Here is a 25315-nt window from a genome sequence, read left to right on the forward strand (position 1 = left end):
AGAACGAGCTGAAAAAACCTTGTTTTGGTGTGAACTGCTCACCTCGCTCTAAATTCTCTCCCAAATCTTCTTTCGTGTCCTAAAACCCTGGGTGTCATCAGACAGCCCTGGCGGTGACGGTGTCTGCCAGACTCGCTGGGGCTGCAGGAGGAGACGCTTGTCACTCACCCAGCAGGAAGGTGGCCCTCACAAAACAAAGCTTTTTTGCCGTGACCTACATCGCAAACACCCACCCGCCCCACGTGTGGGCCGTGTCTCCTGCTGGGGGAAGCCCAGCAGCTGCGTGGGGGTTTTATCCCGATTAGTCTTCACGTTGTCAGCGAGATAAGGAGACATCCTGGCATGTCCTGCACGACAGAATCCTGCCAGCAATAGAGACTCCCACTGCTGCTAGGAAAATAGAAATTGTTTGCAAAGCTGGACGCAGTTTTACAGATATTTCTGTTATTTCGTGGAAAGAATAATTTTATTTTTGGAATGTATATGTGCCTCTAAGCCTGGGTATCTATAGCCCTCTCTATATGCAATACTTGGCTGGCATTTCTCAGAGTCAGCCACTAATTAACAGAAGTTTGGGGTATTTTTTTTTAATCCCTATGTGTCATCAATTACCAGCCTGCACCCTCCCATCTTAGGGAGTAAAGGTGAAACCCCAGGCCCCTGCTCAGAGGTTTAATTGTCTGGATATTGGATTCCACATCCCTGGAAGTGCACAAGGCCAGGTGGGGTAGGGTTTGGAGCAAGCTGGTTTAGTGGAAGGTGTCCCTGCCCTTCCAGGCAGGGGGTTGGAATGACAGGATATTCCAGGCCCTTTCCAATCCAGAAAATTCTGAGCCTATTGCTGTTATTTTTGTGTTGGTGGAACCAAGTGAAGGGGGAGAGTGGACCCAGAAGGAAGGGACAACATCCCAGAATCCACTGATGCCTTGGGATGGCTGACCTGGAACAGAAACGGGACAGAGGTGGAGAATAAAGTAGATATTTATTAAAAGGCCTTTAAGGGTACACCTTGGGCAGGACAAGAGCCTGACCAGGGCTACACCCAAGATGGACCCAAAATGGACCCAAAATGGTCACAAAATGGACAAACGGTCACGAGGTGTCACACTTTTATAAGTTTTGGTTCATTTCCATAATGGGGTTTAATTGTCCAATTACAGATTCAGGTTGTGAAGTCCCATCCTTCTTGTTTTCTCCCTTCAGTCCACCGTTGTTTGTGCTTTTGGGCCTGAAAGTTGTACTCGTTGTCCTTGGTCTCCAGCAGGAAAAGGATTTGTTTTGTCTCCCTGCTCTGTTCAGAGAGCTGAGTGACACTGAATGTGAGGCTCAGAACTGCACCCATGCGCAGCACAGAATATGAAAATATGAAAGCTAAAACTGAAGGCATCACCACAAGATCCTCCCTACCTGTGGCGGGTCATACCCAGAGCTCCAAGAACACCACCACGGTGAGGGTGTTTTTGGATCTCTGGGTATGGAACCCCCTGGAATACCCCCCCCAAAAATGGTTCAGGTTTCACTCTCAGGCTTCACCACCCATGGGAGATGCCGACTGCTTCTGTCCACATTCCCTGTGGAGAAATCCTCCTGTCCTGTCCTAATGGACACAACAACCCCCCGCCATGCACTTCTGCTTGCATCGAGAAGGAGGGAAAATTATGGCCTTTCTACATTATGAAGAGATTCTGGAAAGAGAAAAAAGGTTGGTTAAAAATAACCAGGCTGTGGATTTGCAGGCAGAGCTGTGCAATTAGTTGGGGTCTGTTACTCAAGACTGTGAGAAGAGAGTGAAATGCAGCAGATGGGGGAAGATTCAGCAGACACAGAGTTTGCTTGTCTTCAAAACTTTCCAACAACATTTTTTTTCCGTGTTTTTTCTCATTTCCCTCTGGCAGTTGCTTGCTGATCATAGTCATAAGTTTGGAATAAATCTAAAGCCTAATAAATGCACAGTTTATCAGCTGTTGGGAGTTTTTTAGAGGTGGTTTGTCTTCCCTCTACCTTGTCACCCATCAGGAGAAGCTTTATTTGGATTATCACTGAACTTCAGTCTTAATTTGGGGCAAAAACCCGCTAAAGGAGTGTAGATTCAGTTAGGTATTAGGAAGAAAATCCTCCCTGTGTGGGTGGTGAGGGCCTGGTATGGAATTCCCAGAGAAGCTGTGGATGCCCTATCCCTGGCAATGTTCCAGGCCAGGATGGATGGACCTTGGAGCAACCCGGGATAGTGGGAGGTGTCCCTGCCCATGGCAGGGAGCTGGAACTGGATAATCTTCCAGGTCCCTTCCAAACTAAACCATTCCATGATTATCTGATTAAATTAAAATCCTCTACTTACAGAAATATAGGGTTTGATGCTGAAATGATTTTAACACTCACTGAGGTCTGAACATTTTTTTCCCCCTCAATTTCCTCTGTGTTAAATAAAAAAGAAGCCCTTTGCTTCTCAACCTTGTATTTAGACTTGTCCTCCTTTAAGTGAGAGCCCTCAGTTCAAGCATTTTCCATTTTTTAGGGAAGGGATGAGGCCTTGAAATCCTAAGAAATACAAAACCCACCCCAGGTTTCCAGCCAGCACCAGGACAGTTCCATGGGGACAGCTCTCAGTCAGAGACAGAGGGATTAAAGAAGGCACAGAATAGCCCAGAGAGCAGTTGTGATGGACAAAGACAATTCACTGATTTAATAATGCCCACATGCATAATCACCCTCAGGGACACAAGTCTGTGGCTAAATCCCTGGAATCTCCCCTTCACACAGCTCTTGGGCTGTTCATTGATCCCGAAGGAATTTGTTTTACAGGGAAAAGCTGTTGATGCGGCGGGAGGTCTGACCACCCTCCTGAAAACCTCCGGTGGCTCCGATTTTCAGCCATCCCCAAAAAGATTCGGCACCACAGACTTCCCAGAGCCCTGAGGAGAGCCACGTGAGGCTTCCACCCCAATCTCACCCCTCCGGAACCACGCTGGGATAAAACACCCTGTAAATGTCAGATGAGCGGGAGCTCGCAGGTGGCTTCACCTCCCTCCCTGGGGATATTTCTGACTCCGCAGGGTCTCCTGACTCACAGGCGGTGCCCGGGGGGCTGCATCAGCCACCTCCTCGGCGGGGGAAGGCAGGTGGGCCAGGCAGAGCCCCGGCCCCACGGGGAGAGAGAGGCTTTTAGCTCTGACTCATCCCCGCGCTGCCTCTCGGAGGGAGAGGCAGCAGCTTTCGGAGAGTGGGAGTTGCTCTGCTATTTTCTGTTTACCGGCTCTGCTCGCTGTCATTTCCCACCTGGGGGACAGCGGGTTGGAAAGCCGGAGTGCAGCATTTTGTGGCTGGAACATGGAACATTAGTGTGTGGGGTGTTGTTTTTTTTTTTTTTTTTTGTTTTTTTTTTTTTTTTTTTTTTTTTCCTCTCTGTCCTCTCCTGATGAAGAGTAAAAGTTTGGAGAAAGCTGAAAAGTGGAGAAGGGGAGAGGGGGCAGGAAAATCTTATTTTGGGCGGGGAGAGGATATAATTTTACACCCAGACTGTCCAGAGGGTTTATTGGCACCTGTTAATTTGAGAAATATGTGGGGAAGGGGAAAAATGAGCCTTCCTTGCCTCCAGATCCTGGCTGGATGTTTGGTCCTGCACACCAATGTTGTTCCTGCCACACAGGACACAGATAAGCTACCAAAAGTCCCTTTAGGTCAATATTTCTATGCCTCAGAGCTGTCAATCTTCCCATCAAACCTGGTGCCACTCGGGTCCATTTCCCGCTGGATGCATTATCCGTGGATAATCAATTGCATGGCTCTGGGCTGGGTTATTGATGCCATTAACTTGTTTATGGCTTGTGGATGTTTGTGTCTTTAAAGCAGTGCCCTTCTAACACCCGAGTCAAAGAAAAGTCCAATTATTCCCATATTTCAGATGTCAAAATGGAGATGGATCCACTCAGGGCTTTTCCTCCACCAGGCTTGTGCTGTTTGCAGGGCTTGATCCCGTTCTGTGTTCTCTGGGAATGGCATAAAATGGTTTTGTTTGGAAAGGACCTTAAAGGTCAACATGTTTTAACTGGGACCCTGGGACCCTTTCCACTGGACCACATTGCTCCAAGCCCTGTCCGTCTTGGCTTTGAACACCTCCAGGGATGAGGCAGCCACAGCAGCAGCCTGTGCCAGGGCCTCACCACTCTCACAGGGAAGAATTTCTTCCTGATATCCCATTTAAATCTACCCTCTCTCACCTCAGAGGCATCCCCCCTTGTCCTGTCACGGTTTGCCATTGCAAAAAGCCCCTTTCCAGCTTTCCTGTATCCCCTTTTAGGTACTGGAAGGCCACAGTTTGGTCTCCAGGACACCTGCTGAGCAGGTTCTGAAAGTTCTTCTCAGACAGCCTGAGGGCTTGAACCTCATTCCTTGACTAACTCCAAGAGCAAGATCCAATTTACATCTCACATGTCTCCAGAAGCAAACTTTTATAGGAGGAGGCTGGCTTAGCCAGGAGAGGTTTTCAGACCTGGATGCTAAATGGAGCCTGGAGTTACCTGCCTGACTTCCAAACAGATTTGGAGGCTCATGCTCCCCTTTCCTGACAAGTCCTGTGAAGCACCTCCAGCTGGCACTCGCAGTCAGACCTTGGCAGGGAGTGTCTGTCTACCCAGGAAAGCTCATCATGCGTGGCAGCAGCTGCCAGATTCACAGCTGGGGCTTAGCCGTGAGCAGTAGTGGAATTTTGGAGGAGAAACCATGGGAAGTTGCAGCACATGCCCTGTACGTGAAAAGGGTGAGTACCTGGAGGATTTCCCCCAGGTTGGAAGAGCAATTCCCAGTGCTGAGACACAGCAGGATTGGATCAGAGCTGTGATATCCATGAAAATGCAGAACCTCCCGTCCTCCACACACTTCACTGCCAGGTGCCATAATCCTTTTCCATCTCTCACACCCAGGTTTTTCCTCCTGGATAGAGTTTACCTGGTTTTTTTATGGACAAAGAATGAAGATGTATCATTCACCCAGACTCAGGACTGCATAAAGCTTTGGATCCCACTCTTGATGCAGCCAGATCTAATGGGAGGAAGGATTCTTGGGTGCTGCATCCAGCTCTGGGGTCCCCAGCACAGGAGAGAGTCCAGAGGAGGCACCAAGATGATCAGAGGGATGGAGCAACTCTGCCGTGAGATAGAAATTAGAGAATTGGGATTGTTTGGCCTGGAAAAAAAAAAAAGAAGGCTTGGGGTGACCTAATTATGGCCTTCCAGTACCTGAAGAAGCTGAACAAGGAGCATGGAGAGGAACAGTTTACTAGAGCATGGAGGGACAGGACAAGGCTTCAAACTGAGAGTAGGTTTGGATCGGGTATTAAGAAGAAATTCTTCCCTGTGAGGGTGGTGAAGCCCTGGCGCAGGCTCCCCAGAGCAGCTGTGGCTGCCCCATCCCTGGAAGTGTCCAAGGCCAGGCTGGATGGGACCTGGAGCAACCTGGGAGAGTGGAGGGTATCCCTGTCAATGGCAGGGGGTGGGAATGAGATGATCTTCGAGGTCCTTTCCAACCCCAACCATTCTGTGTTTGTTTCTAAGGCTGGATGCTTCTTACACTGGAATGAAGCACATGAGTGGACAGATGACCTTCAGCTGCAGGAGGCTGCTCTGGAGGGACCTAAAATGTTCCAGCTTTTTCCTCCATCTCCACGTGTTCCGGAGCCTTGCAGGATGCTGGTGTAAACTTAGGGAAACTGAGGTTTCTCTGCTTTTCTTCTGAGCTGGGGGAAACCAGGGGGTGTCACCTCTTGGAGGTGTCCATTGCCTACATTCCCGGATTTATCCTCACTCTAAACACAGATTTTGGAGTGCTTTGGATGAGGACCCTCTTCAGAGGTTCCCTCTGAAATCCCTGGCACTAGGAATGCACGGGAATGCTCAAGAAATGGAGCTGGATTCCCAAGCAGCAGCACAACCAAACTACACACTCCTTGTTCTTTGCAGTTTTGAGGACTTTGATTAAAAGTCAAGATGTTAAACAATAACATTTAGAACATTTAGAACACTTAGATGGGCAAATTTCTCTTATTTTTTGATCCCAAACCCTTTATATTTAAGCACAAATTTACCTCCCAGTCATTTCTAAATGCCTTTCTTTTTAAAACTATTGAAGACAGGGAAAATGAGTTGTTACTGGATGCATACTGGGGAGCATAAAACTTATTTATTGGAGAGGCAGCCATTAGCTGCATATGTTACATAATTGCATAGAAGATAACAGGATTGCCGTGTTCTGAAACAAAAAGTGCCAGCATTTGGAGAGAAGAGGGATGATTAGAGGCAATTGATGCAGTTTAGAGTGATTTAAGTGTAGCGAAACAATTGCACATTTTGGCGCAATGTATGGCAGAATAGTCCAAGAGAACTGAAAATTTTTCAAGTCTGTTTTCTATGTTGGCTTCCCAGCTGATGCTCCACCAGGGAAGACTCTTACTTGTGGGAAGAGGATGCTCCTGGCTGGGTTTTCCTGAGATTTATTCTCTCTTGTTTTGTTGTGTGGCCAGTCGCACCATTCCAACAATGGAATGGGTTTGCCAGAGAAGCTGTGGCTGCCTGGAAGCATCCAAGGCAAAGCTGGACCGGGCTTGGATCAAGCTGGGACAGTGGGAGGTGTCCCTGCCCCTGGCAGGGAGTGAAATGAGGAGAAAGGTCCCTTCCAACCCAAACCATTCCATGGCTCTTCTTGAAGGAGCGTTGGGCAAGCTGATTTGAATGGTAAAAGTTTGAAATCTCATCATGTTCCAACAGATTTTGGGAAAATGAGAGCCAGAGCAGAGCTGAAGTAGCTCAGCTGGGAGAGCGTTAGACTGAAGATCTAAAGGTCCCTGGTTCAATCCCGGGCTTCAGCACAGGTTTTCCTGCAGTTTTGTGTGCCCAGGCCTGGGCTCTCCACTACAGGAGAGACCTGGACATCCAGGACAGAGTCCAGCCAAGGGCCAGCAGGAATGGAAGGGACTGGAGCGGACTGGAGCATCTCTGCTGTGGGGAGAGGATGAGGAGCTGGGTCCGGTGGCCTTGGGAGAGCGTGGAGTTCCCCTTCTTGGCCATATTCCCAAGTGGCCTGGAAGTGGCCCTGAGCAAGGGGCTGTAGGTCCTGCTTGAGCAGGGCTTTGCAGTGATGCCTTCAGCTGTAGCTTTCATATTTTCATATTCTGTGCTGCCCAGGGTGCAGCTCTGAGCTCACATTCAGAGTCACTCAGCTCTCTGAACAGAGCAGGGAGACAAAACAAATCCTTTTCCTGCTGCAGACCAAGGACAATGAGTACAACTTTCAGCCCCAAAAGCATAAACAACGGTGGACTGAAGGGAGGAAAAAGAAGGATGGGCCTTCACAACCTGGAGCTGTAATTGGACAATTAAACCCCATTATGCAAATGAACCAAAACTTATAGTGAGACCTCGTGACCGGTCATCCATTTTGTGACCATTTTGGGTCCATCTTGGGTGTAGCCCTGGCCGGGCTCTTGTCCTGCCCAAGGTGAACCCTTAAAGGCCTTTCAATCAATATCTACTTTATTCTCCAGCTCTGTCCAGTCTCTGTTCCAGGTCGGCCTTCCCAAGGCATCAGGAGCAGGGATCTCCATGAGGTCCCTTTGGACCTCAACCAGTCTGAGCCTGCTAAAGAGGGACAGGGTTTTACAATTCCAGAACTTCAGCAAAAATTGTGATTTTTGAAAAGGGATTTTTGTTCCTTCCACTGCCTGTTCCCGGTCCTATGGCATGGACTGCCCTGTAAATTGGTGGTAATGTTGAGCCACTGATGTGGGGGCTGTTTAGTCTGCAGTGAGTCCAGAGGAAACCATAAAGATTATTAGGTAGATAGAGCTCCTCTCTTATGATGAAAGGCTGGGTTTGTCCAGCCTGGGGAAGAGAAGGCCCCAGGGAGACCTCAGAGACACTTCCAGTGCCTAAAATGGCTCCAGGAGAGCTGGAGAGGGACTTTGGAAAAGGGCCTGGAGTGTCAGGACAAGAGGGAATGGCTTCAAACTGACAGAGGGCAGGCTTAGATGGGTTACTGGGAAGAAATTGTTCCCTGTGACAGTGGTGAGGGGCAGGCACAGGTTGCCCAAAGAAGCTGTGGCTGCCCCATCCCTGGAAGTGTCCAAGGCCAGGCTGGACAGAGCTGGGAGCACCCTGGGATAGTGGAAGGTGTCCCTGCCCATGGCAGGGGTGTTGGAACTCAATGACCCTGCAGGCCCCTTCCAACCCGAACCAATCCATGATTTTATGATCCTTGGAGGACAATCACTGGTGCCCGACCACCTCTGCCAGGCAGCGTTCCGGGCTTTGAGCAGCACCAGCCACAGCTGCAGAGTCACCATCACCACCAGAGCTCAGCTCCTTGCTAGAATTAATGATTTGAGTCTGCTTAATTAAAGGCTTCTCCCCTTTGCCCTAAATGCTAATCCCTTCTCCAGCCATGGAATTGCAGAGGGGCTCTCTAAGCTCACTTCTTGCCCGCAGTGGCAACATTTTGTATCAGTGGGGCACTGAAACAGGGACTGGATCTTCCTCTCCCTTCGCTGGTGCCCTCTCCCCAGAACAGCAGAAGCAATGCTTTGACATCACATTACATAATTTCCTTCTTATGAGCCCTTGCAAACATCTTTATCGCAGGAAAAAATTGAAGGGATCTTGGAAATAACTTTTGAACTTCAGAGAAAAGGAAAAAAGAGAAAGCCTGCCTGAGACAGATCAAAACTCATGATTCAACAATGGTAGAGCTGAGATGAGACCTGAGAAAGACCTGTTCTACCCCCTGTCACACATTTCTGAGAAATAAAGGTGTCAGGGCTGCAGTGGTGAGTGATGCTGCCCTGGAAAAATAGGTGTGAGTGCTGGGAAGACGACACAGTCAGGGAATACAATAGTCCCTGGAGACCAGGACGGGCTTGGCAGCTCATTCCCACCCACTCTCATGGTTATCCACAATTTGGAGTGGCTGCGGGGGGCTGACAGGTGGGAACTTTTGAGGGATTTGAGTTATCATTCCTTCTTTTGCAGAGCCACAGTGCGGTTCCAGACGGATCTGAGTGAGGGTGTTGCAAAGCAGAGAACTTGTCTCACCCCTCATTTGCAAAAATCTGCAGCTAAGAAAACCCCCAGAGTCCTGAACTCCCACGGCAGCCCCTCATTCCATCTTGTTTTCTGCTTGGCTCTCCGTAATCCCAAAATCCGGGATCATTTCCTCTACAGACACATTGAGCGTCAAAAAAAAAAAAGGACAAAAAGCCTTGAGGAGCTCCAGGGATTGGATTTAAGCAGGAAATAGAGCAAACTTCCCAGGGCGGTCTCCTGTTGGTGGCTGGGATGGCTGGGAAAAGGGAATGGAATGACGGAGGAATGGTCGTAAGGCAGCAGAAAAGAGGGACCGACGTCAGAGCTCCTCATTTCCATCTCTACGTCACCTAGCAACACTCCAGTTAAGGACTGAACTTCCGAGACGCGGATTCCCTGGGAATTTTCCCGTTAGGTGGCACCACTGGCCTTGGGAAGGCTTTCGTCTGCTCTGGCTCCATCCAGCCGGATCGACCTGGAGCCAAATGCATCGATCTCCCTCCCCAAAAATTCAGAAACAGCTGCAAATGAATCAAATCTGTGAGGGCCTAAAAGTGCTCTGGGTTATTTGTTGTAAATGATTTGGAGAGAGACTTTTGATAGGACCCAGGCTATCTTTGCTCTGGGCTTAATAGAGATTCTGGAAAACCGCACAGAGAGACAAAACCTGGCTGCTCTTGGCAGGAATTAAATGATCCTGAAGGTCCTTTCCAACCCCCCAAAATTCTGTGCTTGGGTCAGTTGTAGAGATTTGGCCTCAGAGAAGTAGGTGAGATGGATGCCGCCCCAGGAACTTTTTCAAAATTGCTGTGTTTTACAGAAAAAAAAAAAAAAAAAAAAAAAAAAAGTCATGCCAGATCTTTTCTTGTGGTCTTTGTCCCCTGTCACATGGATGTTTCCACCTGGCCTTCCAGGAATTTGGAAATCACCACTGCTGGTAATGCCAAACAGCCCACAGCTCTTCAGGAAAGAAGAAACCAGAACTATTTCAAAGAATTACAGGCACTGATGTTTCAAAATAGACATTGGTCTGTTTTGATTTTCTTTCAAAGACAGGATCTTTGAAGAAAAATTAAGCCTGGAGCAAGTCCACACTCCAGACATTAAAAACCCTTCAAAGCAAAGCTTTACATGCGAGTAAACATTTAGGATAGACTCCAAAATAATCAGCTAAGAAATCATCTGGCCGTGAAATTCTCACTTTACTTCAGCATCCAAGTGTGGAAAAATATACCAGGAAGAGTGCTCTGTTCCTAAAATCTGATCCAAGGTGTACCTGAAAGATCCACAGTCACTGAGCTCAAGAAATTGCTCCTTTAAAAATATTCAGCAGATAAAAATAGCCAGCCCTGCTCAGAACACACAGCCTTGGTTTGGGGATGATCTTGCACAGTGCAAGGTTTTTTCCCTCGTCCTCTTTCAAGGACAACAGGAAAAATTTACTGAGGAAAACACCCAACTTCCTTCTTCTCAGGGATCCTGAGGTCCAGGTGGAGATGGATGGAAAAGGATGGCTCATTCCCCCTTCAGGGCTGAGGCCGAATTCCCCTCCCGTGGCTCCAATTCCTGGACAACACTGTAGATTCCTCTCATATCAGCAGCTCTACCAGACTCAAAACGAAATTCTTTTTGGGAACTGTTTTTGGGGTTGTGTTTTCTGTTGGCCGTGGTCTCTAGCCACGCCCTGGATTTGTTACACGCACCTTTTTTTTTTTTGGCAGCACAGAGCTTTCAAAAGCTGGATCTGGAACGTTTTAGGTCACATAGAGGAGACAAATTTTAAGTCAAGAAGCAGAATTTCCTTAGCACTGCTCAGCTGTCCAAAAATTCTCCACTTGACAAGCACAAAGATGCTGAGACCCCAGCCACCCACGACCAGCTCCTCAGTGACCATGGGTGGGATCACCATTGGGATCCTGTGCTGGAAGTGTTCTTGGAGAAAGAAAACCCACTTGGAGAATGATCCTGATGTCTGGATGTTTCAAGACACTCTATAGCCTAGTTTGGGAGCCCGAGATATCAGGAACTGTTATCTAATAAATCTCAGTGAGGAAATATCAGCTGCTGTCAAGCTGAACATTCAAACCCAGATTAAATATATTCCTGACACCTTTCGCTACCAGATTTTTAACAGACATGAAAAACTCACTGTGCATTCCACGTATGTATTTTGGGAAGATGTGAATTTGGAGCTGGTGAAAGATGGGAGATTTTCCTGGGAGCGAATTATTTGCAGGATAAGTTGGTGGGCTGGGCAAACATCTCCCATATCACTGCATGAAGATGCCTGGCTCCCATTCCTGAGGTGGAGAGAGACAGATTGATGTGAGAAGATTAGCCAGGCTCCATGGATAATTCCAGATCCTTCCGTGGGCTCTGTGAACACATGTCAGGAAATTCTGTTCAATGCTACTGACTGGTTCCCAGGTCAGGGCTGCTGTTTAATTCCAGATTTGGCTGTGATTTATCACAGAACCCCAAAAGGTTTTGGGCCAGGAAGGACAGTAAAGATCATCTCTTTAAATCCCTGGCATGGACAGGGACATTTTCCACTGTCCCAGGTTTCTCCAAGCCCCATCCAACCTGGCGTTGAACGCATCCATTTGTCTTGACCCATCACTTCTGATCTCAGTCTGTCTCTATCCCAGAAACAGTTCTTTGATTCCCAAGATAAAGTCAACCAAAGGCTGCCTGAAAAGGCTGAAAGATCCTCGTGTTCCAACAGGTTTTGGGAAAACTGTGGCCAGAGCAGAGCTGAAGTAGCTCAGCTGGGAGAGCGTTAGACTGAAGATCTAAAGGTCCCTGGTTCAACCCCGGGCTTCAGCACAGTTTTCCTGCAGTTTTGTGTGCCCAGGCCTGGGCTCTCCACTACAGGAGAGACCTGGACATCCAGGACAGAGTCCAGCCAAGGGCCAGGAAGGCCAGAATCACAGAATGGGTCAGGCTGGAAGGGACCACAGCGGAATCATCTTGTTCCCTGATCCTGCAGGGCAATCCCAGGGCACAGGATTGTTTCCAGAGGGTTCTGGAATATCTCCAGGGAAGGAGACTCCACGCCCTCTCTGGTCTCTGTTCAGGGCTTGGTCACTGCGCAGGGAAGAAGTTCTGCCTCATGTCCGTGTGGAATTTCCTGGGATCAGTTCCTGCCTGTCCCTCCTGTGCCATTGCTGGGCCCCCAGAGCAGAGCCTGGCCCGTGCTCAGAGCCCTCCCTGCAGGCAGGGACAGACAGGAATGGGGTCCCTTCTCTTCCCGAGGATGAACACACCCAGATGAGCGTAATGAAAGGACTGGAGCCCCTTCTGAGGAGAGGATGAGAGGGATTGTTTGCCCCCAGAGGTTGTGGAGTTTCCATGCTGAGAAATTTTAAAATTCCACCTGGCTGTGGCCCTGGGTGACTGGCTCTGGGTGACCTGGCTGAAACAGAGAGTTGCACTAGAAAAATGTGCAGAAATCTCCTCCAACTCTTCAGCAAGTAGAGGACAAAGATAAAATTTTATGTGCAGGGCAGGGAAAAGCCAGGCCAACGTCACCCTCAGGGTTTTCCATCGGCAGTGTCCACCTGGACAATCTGCAGCATCAATCTGGCTGACCAACCAGCCAGCACAGAGCTGGGATCAAGGTTAGGGTGTCAGAAGAGCCAGAGCTACACATGAATATGAGCAAATTTAAACTCTCCTATCCTTAAAATACTATCAAGGTAAAGCGTGTTTTTTTGGGTGTTTTTTTTCTTTTTTTTTTTTCCCCATTTTCCCCCGTATTTTCAGCCTAACTAATAGCTCTAACAGCATACAGGGACTCCTTCTGACTGAACTCCTCACCCGCTCTGAAATCCCGGCGCCTGTCATCTGCTGCAGGATCTGCAGCGCCACGTCACGCACAGAGCCCCCAAATAAACTTCCGCTCTCCTTCCAGGCACCATCTGTGTCCCATTTCTGCAGCGCCTGGCAGAGATTCCTTCCCTTCTATGGAATGTTCCTTTCTCCTCGCTGAGCTGCAGGCTTTGGAGGTGGGGAAGTCGGCGGGCGGAGCGGATCCCGGCTCCGTGCAAACGGAGAGCGCGGCACCATGACCGTGTGCTTGGGTGGCGGGATGATTTTGGTGCTGGTCCTTGGCCAGGTGGCCCCAAACCAAGCTCCAGAGCAACCCAAAGAAGAGGTAAAGACAGCTCTTGGTGCCCTGGCTCCCGGGAATGGGAGAGGCTTCACTGGGATGTTGGATGTTAATGAGGGTGGGGGTGGCGAGGTGAGGAAGAGCCGGGATAATCATGGAGGGGTCCAAATGTGCTGGAACACACAAATGCTCTGGGTCACAGAGTCACAGAACCACAGAACAACATGGCAACAGAATCACAGAACCACAGATTAACAGAATCACAGTGACAGAATCACAGAACCACAGAACAAGAGAGTAAGAGAACCACCGAAGCACAGAATCACAGAACCACAGATTAACAGAATCACAGTGACAGAATCACAGAATCACAGAACCACAGAACAAGAGAGTAACAGAATCACAGTGACAGAATCACAGAACCACAGAACAAGAGAGTAACAGAACCACAGAACAAGAGAGTAACAGAACCACAGAACCAGAGAACTACAGAGTAACAGAGCCACAGAATCACAGAATCACAGAGCTACAGAGCCACAGAGCCACAGAATCACAGAACAAGAGAATCACAGAACCACAGAACAAGAGAGTAACAGAATCAGTCACAGAATCACAGAACAACATGGCAACAGAATCACAGAACCACAGAACAAGAGTAAGAGAACCAGAGAATAACAGAATCACAGGATTACGGAACCACAGAAGCACAGAACAAAAGAGTAACAGAACCACAGAACCAGAGAACTACAGAGTAACAGAACCACAGAAATCACAGAACCACAGAACCACAGAACCACAGAATAACAGAACAACAGAGTAACAGAATCATAGAACCACAGAATCACAGAAGAGTAACAGAACCACAGAAATCACACAACCACAGAACCACAGAATAACGGAGTAACAGAATCATAGAACCACAGAACCACAGAATCACACAACCACAGAACCACAGAACCACAGAACAACTTGAGTTGGAACAGACCCCCAAGGATCCTTGAGTCCAGCTCCTGGCCCTGCACAGGACACCCCCAAAATCCCACCATGTGCCCAAGGGAGTTGTCCAAGCACTCCTAGAGCTACTGTGACCACTGCCCTGGGGAGCTGTTCCAGTGTCCAACCACCCCCTGGGTGAAGAACCTTTCCCTGAAATCCAACCTAAACTTCCCGTGACAGAGCTTTGGGCCATTCCCTGAGGTTCCACCACAGAGCAAAGATCAATCTCTGCCCCTCCTCTTCCTCTCAGGAGGAAGTTTTAGACTGTGATGGGGTCTTGCCCTCAGTCTCCTCTTCTCCAGCTGAACAAGCCAAGTGCCCTCAGCTCCTCCTCACACAGCGTCCCTTGTCTTCCTCTTATGAAAATAAATTGAGCTTTAATGCGTAATTCGGGCAGCTGCAACTCAAACAGAGCACGAAGAGCCTTGCCTTAGGCTCTCCACCAAACCAGCTGAATCTCTGCCAGTCCCTGTGCCTCAGTTTCCCTTGCTGCAGCACTGACACTTCCCTTCCCGAAGAGTGGGAACAGTCAGCTCACAGGTGAGAGCACTCTGTGTTCCCGGCTTGTTTTTGTGTGTTATCCCAGCACGTGTCCCCAGGGATGATGCTGGATTACTCATACACCTCTCGAGTCCTCTGTTTCTCTAATTCCTTTTATTTGCAAGAATTAGGAACAGTCATGCTATCCAGGAAAACACAGCCCTCACAGTGCCGGCACCGGCGTCACGGAGCTGCGCTTCGCAGGCTGTTCCTAAGAAACTCCAGGGACTTTCAGATGGATTCACCTCAAAGTGGGGTGGAAATGGGGAGGAGGGAGCGATTAGAAAGGAGAGGACAGATCGTCTCAGAACAGTGCAAGATGAGGTAAACAATCAGGAAACCGTGTGGGAGAGCAGGTGACTGACGTGAGATTCAGAATCCCGGGTCACCTTTGATACAGAACATTTCAAACGGCCAGGAAAGATTTTGGGATTCATCTGGAAAGGGAGAGGCTACTGGAGACGAGAAAAAAACTTGGGATATTTTTTCTATCGCGGCAAAGGTTAGCTAGGTTGATGACGTGGATCTGGAGGCTGCAGGGATAAGGGTGAGGAATTTGTGGTGGAGCCAGGAGTCAGCATTGTAAGGAAGGGATTTAAACTGGTTAAGGAAGTGGAAATTCCGAGGCTCATGCCAGAGATCTCAACGAGCTCCTTCCTGTCCTCCAGAAAGAGCGACAGACACCAGAAGAGGCTTGTGGGGACTTCTAGGCAAAGGGCTTTGCCATGGGGTTGCTGGGAACCACCTTCCCGTCCCTAAAGTTCGTTTTGCTGCACAACCTCTCTGTTGCCACTGTGGCTGATCCCTCTGAGGATGCTCATTAAACATAACAAAGAGGATGAAGAAGGTGTGATGAATCCATTATTAAAGTGTGGATTATATAAATATAAATATAAATATAAATATAAATATAAATATAAATATAAATATAAATATAAATATAAATATATATATTTATTTATTTATTTTTATTTTTATTTTTTTTGGGAAAAGCCGAGCCACAAAATTCAGGGAAACACCTGGGGTTTAACCTGCTTCTGAATTTGTACGACCCTTTGGCTTCGAGGTTGCAGCCCAGAACTCTGATATAGGGAGCTGTGGAAGAATCTTCATTTTGGTTATCCCAGCTGCCAAAACAGGAGGTGTTCAGACATCTGCTGGCTTGGTGCCACCGTGTTTAATAACCCTGGTTATTGAATCAATAATCCTTTCTGAGAAGACTTTGTCTAAAACTGTTAAAACACTTGATCATTTTGATAACTTTTGGTTCATGGGCGCTGCTTCTGGTGGATGCTTGTGTATTTTGGCAAGAGAAGTGGCTGTCACACAGATGCAGTGAAAAGAAACAGACCCCCCTGAATCAATCTCCAGCCAGTTGAATTGATTGAAAGCCTTCTTTGTTCCATTCCTGCATTCACACGGAGACCCTCATTCCCTCAAATTCCCTCAAATCCCAGTTATAAACAGGCTCACTGGAGAATTTCATTATTAGGAAGTTTAAATCATTATTAAATCTTTATATCAGGAACAGTGTGACCAGCAGGACCAGGGCAGGGATCATCCCCCTGTACTCAGCACCTCAAATCCCGGGTTCAGTTCTGGGTCCCTCATGAGAAGAAAGACATTGAGGGGCTGGAGAGTGTCTGGAGAAGGGAATGGAGCTGGGGAAGGGTCTGGAGCACCAGGAGCAGCTGAGGGAGATGGGAAAGGGGCTCAGCCTGGAGAAAAGGAGGCTCAGGAGGGACCTTCTCTCCACAACTCCCTGTGATAGGAGGATGGAGCCACGTGCGGGTTGGTCTCTTCTCCAAAGTAAGGAGGAATGGAATGAGACATAAAGGCCTCAAGTTGCACCAGGGGAAGAATTAGGTTGGATATTTGGAGAAATGTCTCTGTAAGGGTTGTCAAGTTCTGACACAGGCAGCCCAGGGCAGTGGTGGAGTCCCCATCCCTGAAGGTGTTTAAAAGCTGTGAGGATGTGGCACTTGGGGACATGGTTTAGCGGTGACCTTGGCAGTGCTGCATTGATGGTTGGACTCAGTGATCCCAGAGATGTTTTCCAACCTAAATAATTCCATGATTCGAAGCACCCGGTTTCACAAGAAGCCATGGAAAAAGATCAGTAATCTCATTTTTCAGCCTATCCCAACTGCTCTTCTCCTATCCCCTAGAGCAGTAAAATTCCTGGGAGAGATGGACACGGGAGGGATCTCGTGTCTCCTGGGAGTGACAGCAGACAAGGAGTGGGGACAACTCGTAACACATTCCAGAGCCCCGCCGTGCTCCCTGTCTGTGCCTCCCGCCCACCTGCCAGAGGGAACGAAGAGGGAAAAATTCACCTGGAAGGGAAAACAAACTGTCCCTGGAGGAGGCGAGACAAGGAGGATCCTGTGAAATGCCAGGGCTGTGTTCTGAGAGGGACTTTGGATTGAACCTGATCTGGGGGTGTGAAAGGCGGGCAGGTGAGGGGGACAAAGGGTCCAAAGAGGTGTCTCAACACCTTTATCGATGTAGTCCAGAGAGTTTGGATCATTTGGATTAATGAATCTCTAGCATATTCCTCAGGAAGTCTTCTCTCTCACATTTTCAAACACTGTTTAATTTGCTGCAGTGTGTGAGACCGACTTTTGACAATTTATCATGACAGCTGGCAGCCCTGGAATGGGACAAATTCCTCAGTGCTGCTGGAGGATTGATGCAGATGGATCTGTGCCACAGATGGCTGTAGGCACATTTGCAGGTGTTTGTGGGGGTTTGGATCCTTCTCCTGACATCTTCTATTTTTTTTTTTTTAATTTATTTTTTTTATTTTTTAATAGTTTATGTTTCATCTGCTCCAAGAGAAGACGTTTGACCCATGTGGGAAGTCATGGCTCACTTCCCTCACCTGAGTTGTGGCTCTCAGAGGTCACTCTGGCCCCTGATTCATACAATCACAGAATCAGAGTTTGGGTTAGAAAACACCCTAAAGATCATCCAGTTCCAACATTCCATGGACAGGGACAATTTCCACTCGACCAGGTCACTCAGAGCCACATCTGGTCACTTGGATTCTCCATCAGCACATGCACAAGATGATAAATCATATTTTAAGATGATAAATCATATTTCTGTACATGTTTTCTCTTGCTGTCAGGTTCTGCTTCTCTGTAAAATCATCTTTAGGAAGGTCCTTGCATCAAGCTCCGGGATCCTGTGCCACTCACTGCGTTTCCACAGGAAAAAGATTTTTGCATTATTTCTATTTTCTATACTATTTCTATTTTTTTGTACATTGCCCCTTCTAAGCCAGACACTACTGAGAAGACCTGAGACAACAATCCCTGTACAAGCCATTCACTGAAGGATTGGACCTGATCCCCGTGAGTCCCTTCCAACCCAAAATATTCTGTGATTTTGTGAAAAACCCAGAGCTGTCCAAGGCTTGGACATTTTGATGGATCACCACAGGCCATCCATAAACTTGGGCTGAGGTTCTGTGCAGGTGCCTCAGCTTTACTCCAAAATTATCAGGCAGCTGAGAGGTGTTATTCCATTTTTTTTAGGGAATTCTGACCCCTCTTCCAAACCCTCAGCTAACAGGTTTTTCCTGAGAGAAGAACTAAAATTGCAAAGCGCTGAGATTTACATCTACTGTCTATATTGAGAGGCTGGGGAAGAAAAAAAAAAAAAAAAAAAAAAAAAAAAAAAAAAAAAGCAGCTCAACTTAGAAACTTCAGCTCCAAGTTTAAAGTTAGAAGTGATGATCTGAGATCTTAGGAGCTAAAAATCCTTGGGGTGCAACAAAACAAACAGACCAAAAAAAATACCCTCAGTGGATTTTAAAGCCTTCTGCTCCTGGTTTCATGTGCATCTGCTCTTGGTTTTTATTTAAAGGATTAAGCAGGGAGTAGGGAGCTTGCAGGGCAAATCTGGAGCCGAGGGAAAGTCTGAACTCCACTTTTGGAAGTTTTCAGGTGGCTGCAGACCCAGCTTCCCTCAAGCAGCCAAGCACATCCACTGCCACCCTTCAGGATCTTTAATGGGGTGACCCCAAAACCAGCAGTTGATTACACTCAGTCCAAGAGAGGAAAAAAAAAAAAATCTGCTGCAGTTTTCTATGCAGATTTTATGGTTTTCCAAAGCCCATTTCATTTCTCCTCCTCCTCCTCCATAAAATTCTCCTTTTCTTGCTCCTCCTGTGGAGGTGCCACAGCCTCCTCCATCAATTTGTGAGGACTTGTGCTTGAAAACTGGAGCAGAGAGTCACCCACGGAACCAGGCTGGCATGAAAATACCGGAGACAGAGGCTCTGATGCGAAACGACTCCAGGAGTTTCCCCGTGTCAGGGGGAGAGAAATGGGAATGTGGCATCAAATCCACCGAAATCCCTGGGGAGTGGGACACCTGCCCAGCCTCTTCTGACCACAGACAGGGATATGGCTCATTTCCTCCTACTGTCTTTAATTTGTAATTTTATCCTTTCACTGCTTGTCTGGGACTTGAAGTATACCCAAATCTGCTAATATTTTGTTTTTCCCCATGGGGAAAAAACCCCAACAATTCAGCAGGCCAAGCTTTGTCCTAAACATTTCCCATTGCTTGGAATGAGTATTAGAAGGCAAAATTGAATTTCCAAAGCAAAGGAGAAGTTTCCAACCCATGTGGCACAAGTCAAGGAGGTTAAAAAGCTGACCTAAGTGCAGTTTAAAGCCTTACATGCTGCAGAGTAACTAAAACCACTTCTCTACTTGATTCTCATATTTTTTTACATTAAATACTTTCCCGAATTTGCGGAGTTTTGCCTAGGATGTTTTCTGTGCTGCAGATACTTGCTAGGAACCAAACTGAAATCCACCCACCTTTCTGCATGGAATTTCAAACTCTTCCCAGGCTGTCACCTCCTGGATGCTCCCAGAAGCTGCCAGAAGAGTTTTTACTCCTGTCCCAGCCTGAATCCCACCCTGGGCAGGGGAATAAAAAATCTCCGTATCTAATAAACTACAGCAGGCAGCTCCACAAAAAACCTCCTCTGCTTTTCTGAGCACAGTTTGCATATGTAAGTAGCCTGCTTCTCCTTGGAATGAGCAGTGCTTCACCTTCTCTCCTTTTGCCCCACTTGCATCCTGCAGTCACAAAGAAAATCAGGTTTTGTTATTCAAACCTAAGAGAAAGGAGACAACCAAGCCCCAAAAGTTAACAGCTTCTTTAATGACCTAAATTGTATTTAATTAATCAGCCACCCATAGTAAAACCGAGGCTCCTTAAAGGTATTTTGACTGTCTGTTTACTTTAGTACCTGTGAGGAATTGAGCTGGGTCCAAAAAAAGTATTTTTTTGTTATCCAGGTTTAATGTTTGGTGTTCAGAGCAAGAAGTCCTGGACAGTTGCTTTTTTTTTTTTGGTCACTGCACACGTCCACACCCCATTTAAGACACAGCTTAGATAGTGACAGAAATCTGAACTCAAGTTTTTCCGGGGTTTTTTTGGATGACCTGAGTGAAAGAACCATTCTGATGCTCCTGTAGAATAAATCATGGAATCACAGAATGGCTTGGGTTGGAAGTCATCTCAAAGATCCTCCAGTTCCACCCCCCTGCCATGGGCAGGGACACCTCCCACTATCCCAGGTTGCGCCAAGCCCCATCCAACCTGGCCTTGGACACTTCCAGGGATGGGGCAGCCACAGCTTCCCTGGGAATTCCATCCCAGGGCCTCACCACTCTCACAGCCAGGAATTTCTTCCCAATATTCAGTCCAGCCTGGCCCTCTGTCAATTTAAAGCCATTCCCTGTGTCCTGTCCCTCCATCCCTTGTCCGAAGTCTCTCTCCAGCTCTCCTGGAGCCCCTTCAGGCACTGGAAGGGGCTCTGAGCTCTCCCTGGAGCCTTCCCTTCTCCAGGATGGACATTCCCAGCTCTCCCAGCCTGTCCCCAGAGCAGAGGGGCTCCAGATCATATTTGCTCTGTGTAGTATCATCTTCACAGCTGAATAAGGACCCTGTGCTTTTCCAGAGATCCAGACAACTCCCACTGCTAAAGGCAGGCAGGGATGGATTTACAGCTCGAAGCTCAGATTTTGGAAAAGCTGAGCTCTTAGGACTGGACTCCCCTCTGGGTGGTGCAGGATCAGCTCCTAGGTCATGGAATTCTTCCTGAGGCTCCCTGGGGCAAAACTTCTCCTTAGCAGTAAAAAGCTCGGTATTCCCAGGACCCCTCTGAAGTCATCCAGAATATTTGGTGCCTCAGACCTCGACTCAGCCTTCAGCCACCAAAATGTTGGGGGCCAACCTGAGCTGCTCAGAGGGGATGAGAGAGGGCAAAGCTGAACTTAATCTGCTGTCAGAGGGTCTGGACGGCAGCTCCTGCCTCCCTCTGCCGGATCCTCCTCCTGACGGGAGCAGGGGTGGGCTCCATCCCCCCAAAAAGCTCCCTCCCCACCAGCTGTGTGCTCCTGGCACAGCTCCGAGAGCTCCCTTAATGTCTTTGTGCCTGCAGTAGTAATCTCAGGATTATTGCTCCCAAGGCATGCAAATAATAATCCTCTCTTTTCCCTCATCTCGTAGCTGCTGTGTAATTTAGAAAATTAATCTGCAGGGCTGGCAGTGTCTTTTCCTGTCCGCACGTGCTGCCTCTGCCACGGTGAGATCCCTCTGGCAGATCCCAGAGTGCTCTCCCAAGGATTCTGGAGAACTTTGCCCAGTTTTCTGAGCGGTGTAACTGAGGCAAAGGTGAGGGAATTTCCTTTTCCTTGTGCCAGCCATTGGCAGGACAAGGGACAAAGCAGACACACAATTAACCCACACATTAACGCAGCTCTGAGCAACCTGGTCCAGTGGAAGGTGCCCCTGCCCATGGCAAGAGGGCTGGAATTGCGTGGCATTTACCGTCCCTTCCAACCCAAACCATTCTATGATTCAATTAAAAAGAAAGCAAAAGCAAAACGACGCTGTGGGAAGGGCAACTGTCACAAAAACAATCAGCAAAATCCAAATTTCCTGGGGTTTATTTGGCACCTTTCCTTTCTCATTCCTTTCTTTTCCTTTCTCATTCCTTTCTTTTCTCTCTTCCCTTCCCTTCCCTTCTCTTCCCTTCTCTTCCCTTCTCTTCTCTTCTCTTCTCTTCTCTTCTCTTCTCTTCTCTTCTCTTCTCTTCTCTTCTCTTCTCTTCTCTTCCCTCTCCTGCTGAGGGTTTCCCAGCTTTTTATCCATCTGCTCTTTCCATGCCTCTCATCTCACCAGCCGGGAGACGCAGCAGCTCCGGCGCTGCGAGGTCAGGGCGGGTGCGTGGGGATCGATCCCTGCGTGCCGATCAATCCCTGCCCGATAGCAGAGGTGGAGAGGGAAAATCACGAGGATGGGGGAGAAGGAAAGCAGCGGGAAGGAGTGAAAGCACTGAGAGAAACTGCCAGAAATCACCAGAATAAAAGGCAGAGAATCGGAACTTGAAGGGCACCGGCGGAGCTGTTTGTGGGGGAGAGCTGCGGGATGGAGCAGGGCACGCGGAAAAAGATGGATTTTGGGATCTGATTGATGGGTGTGGGGGCCCTGGAGGGGCCTGAGCGGGGGCGAGAGGAGGGAGCTGAGTGCGAGGGGGCTGGAGAAGGCGCTGGCAGGGCAGCCGCCCCCGCGCCCCTGCCGCCCGCCGCAGTTATTCATCCCGCTCCTTCCCTCGCAGCCTCCCCGGGAGCACGGGCAGGTTTTAACCCTTCTCTGGGCCAAATCCAGGGAAACTTGGCAACTTCGGAGGTTTGAGTCAAAGCTGCTTCAGCCAGGAGGGGACTGAGTTGTCAGGAGAATGAGGAGGGGAAAACAACTTCTCTCATCTCCTCTAGCAGCTGCCTCGTGGTCTCTGGGATTTCTGCGGATCCTGAGTGCTGACACCGGTGGGGGCCTTTCCTTTGCCTTCCCGCAGCTGTGGGTCAGGCCTGAAACCGATTTAATTGGATTTAACTGGAGTTCATCCGTGTGCTGAGCTGGTGTTTGAGGCGAACGAGCCGAGATGTCACTGTCACCTCCGTGGGCGCGAAGGTGCCAGCCCTGACTGGGCATCCCCTGGTCGGCACCTGAGAGCAGGGACCCCGTGAGGAGGGGGAACAGGTCCCCTGCACCGGGGAGATGGAGCCAATCTGTCCTGTTTGTTGAGGCTAAACCCATCTGGCAGGGCTAAAACCTCTTCCCTGCTCTGTCCCAACAGAAGTCGGAGAATCACAGATTCACGGAATGGTTTGGATTGGGAAGGACCTTAAAATCCTGGAGTTCCAAGCCCCTGCCATGGGCAGGGACACCTTCCACTAGATCAAGTTGTTCAGGTTGCTCATCCAGCTCGGCCAAACATTTCCAGGGATGGGATGGCCACAGATTCTCTGGGGAATATGTGCCAGTCTTACCACCACCACCACCACCGCAGGGAATAATTTCTTCCCAACATCCCATCTAACCCTGCCTGCTGGCAGGGGGAAGCCATTCCCTGTGTTCTGTCATTCCATCCCTTGTCTCCAGTCCCTCTCCAGCTCTCCTGGAGCCCCTTTAGGCAGCGGAAGGAGCTCTAAGATCTCCAAACCTTCTCTTCCCCAGTCTAAGCAATCACATCGCTCAGCATTTCTCCAAAAATAGACCAAACCCCTTCCTGGGAACAGTTCCTGGCTCCTGCTATGCAGGGAACTGTGTCTGGGCGTTGTCTGGGAGGACACAGATTGTCACATTTAAACCATTGGGGTCACCAATGGGGTCACATTTAAACCAATGGGGTCAATGGTAGGTCAGTATCTCTGGTATGGGATTTGCCTCTCTCCTTGGGGCTCAGGGCTGCCTCTCTCCAGGGGTTTAATGAGGTCGGAGCCCTTCAGCAAAACCACGGTGTGTGAACTGTTCCTACACCTGAGGCCAATATCTGGGTTGTTCATAACACCTGAGCTCTGCTTTCATAACAAAACGAGGCCCAAGACATGCACAAAATTTGATATCATTTAATGCAGGGAGTTCTGACCTACTTTGATCCAATCTGGGGACCAGGAAGCTCCTGCCTAATTTAGACCCAGGCAAAGACAGCTGGAGTAAAGGCTGATTTCCAGCTGGTGCATCCCTGAGCCAGATGATCCTGCCTGAGGGGATCAGGTCTGCAAGGGTCTGTCCTGGGTGAGCAGCTGCTGCATTCGTGGTGTTGCATTTGAGGTGCTGCATTATTTGGGTGGCAGCTCTTGGCAGAGGCATTTGCCCAGCAAGGACCCCTGGTATCTCACCAAGGCTTCAGCAGGTGACGATGTTTTTGGTTTGTACACAAGTTATTTTAAACACGTCTTGGTCAGGGAAGTATTTTCTGGAATGCTGCAACAGTCTGACGTCCACAGCTTTTAGAGCACCACCAGAAGGAAAAGGGGAAAGAAGAGTCCCTGACCTGCTGTGAAGAAGAGACTGGATGAGCATTGGCACTGATCTTTAGAAGGTGAAGGGTTTGCTGCTTCTCACTCGCCTTTTTGGACAGTGGGCATTTCGTGTCCTGTCTCTGGTGTTTGTCTGAAGGGCTCCATGGAACAGGAATGAGAGAGGGGTAAAGGAGCAAACACAGAGTTACTCTGTTTAGTGGGGTGTCTGCACACTGCACACCATCATTTGACAAGGTTGAAAACAGGAAACGGTCAGGAAAGAGTAGAAAACTTCACCAGAGAATCACAGAGCACCCTGAGCTGGAAGGACCCGCAAGGATAAAATCATAGAACCATTAAAATTGCAAAACATTTCCAAGATAGAGTCCAAGCTTTGACCCACCACATCCTTGCCAACTAAGAGTGAGCACTGAGTGCCATGTCTAGGCATTTTCTGGACAATTCCAGGTGTGCGTCATTGATTCCAACTCCTAAAACCATGCTGAAGCCCGGGATTGAACCAGGGACCTTTAGATCTTCAGTCTAACGCTCTCCCAGCTGAGCTACTTCAGCCCTGATTTTGGGATTTGCTTCCCTATAAACAACAGGTAAACACACTGAAACCCTTCAGCCTGGAGAATACAAATTTTAGGGAGAGAGGTTGTTTCAATGTCACTTGTGATTGATGCTAAAAATCACTTTCATGGCTAAGGGGTTTTTCCTATTCCCAAAATCCAGATCTCATTTCCTGCTTGGCGACAGACCTGTGGGTCAACCTTTCCACTTCTTCTCAGGGCAGTCTGTGGCACAGGACTGGGAACAGGCAGTGGAAGGAACAAAAATCCCTTTTCAAAAATCACAATTTTTGCTGAAGTTCTGGAATTGTAAAACCCTGTCCCTCTTTAGCAGGCTCAGACTGGTTGAGGACCAAAGGGACCTCATGGAGATCCCTTCTCCTGATGCCTTGGGAAGGCCGACCTGGAACAGAGACTGGACAGAGCTGGAGAATAAAGTAGATATTGATTGAAAGGCCTTTAGGGTACACCTTGGGCAGGACAAGAGCCTGGCCAGGGCTACACCCAAGGTGGACCCAAAACAGTCACAAAATGGATGACCGGTCACGAGGTCTCACACTTTGATAAGTTTTGGTCCATTTGCACCTTGGGGTTTAATTGTCCAATTACAGCTCCAGGTTGTGAAGGCCCATCCTTCTTGTTTTCTTTCTTCAGTCCACCGTTGTTTGTGCTTTTGGGGCTGAAAGT

General features: G+C 48.5%; 3 non-coding genes across 3 annotated transcripts; 2 read left to right on the forward strand and 1 right to left on the reverse strand.

Moving 5' to 3' along the window:
- The first annotated feature begins 6786 nt into the window (after positions 1-6786).
- Positions 6787-6859, forward strand: TRNAF-GAA (transfer RNA phenylalanine (anticodon GAA)). Its single transcript has one exon. It is a non-coding gene; the product is annotated as a tRNA-Phe (tRNA).
- A 4962-nt stretch (positions 6860-11821) lies between these two features.
- TRNAF-GAA (transfer RNA phenylalanine (anticodon GAA)) lies at positions 11822-11894 on the forward strand. The gene has a single exon. It is a non-coding gene; the product is annotated as a tRNA-Phe (tRNA).
- Positions 11895-24553: 12659 nt separating this feature from the next.
- Positions 24554-24626, reverse strand: TRNAF-GAA (transfer RNA phenylalanine (anticodon GAA)). Its single transcript has one exon. It is a non-coding gene; the product is annotated as a tRNA-Phe (tRNA).
- Positions 24627-25315: the final 689 nt, after the last annotated feature.

This window comes from Hirundo rustica, chromosome 1, assembly GCF_015227805.2.
Source record: "Hirundo rustica isolate bHirRus1 chromosome 1, bHirRus1.pri.v3, whole genome shotgun sequence".
Classification (NCBI taxonomy): domain Eukaryota; kingdom Metazoa; phylum Chordata; class Aves; order Passeriformes; family Hirundinidae; genus Hirundo; species Hirundo rustica.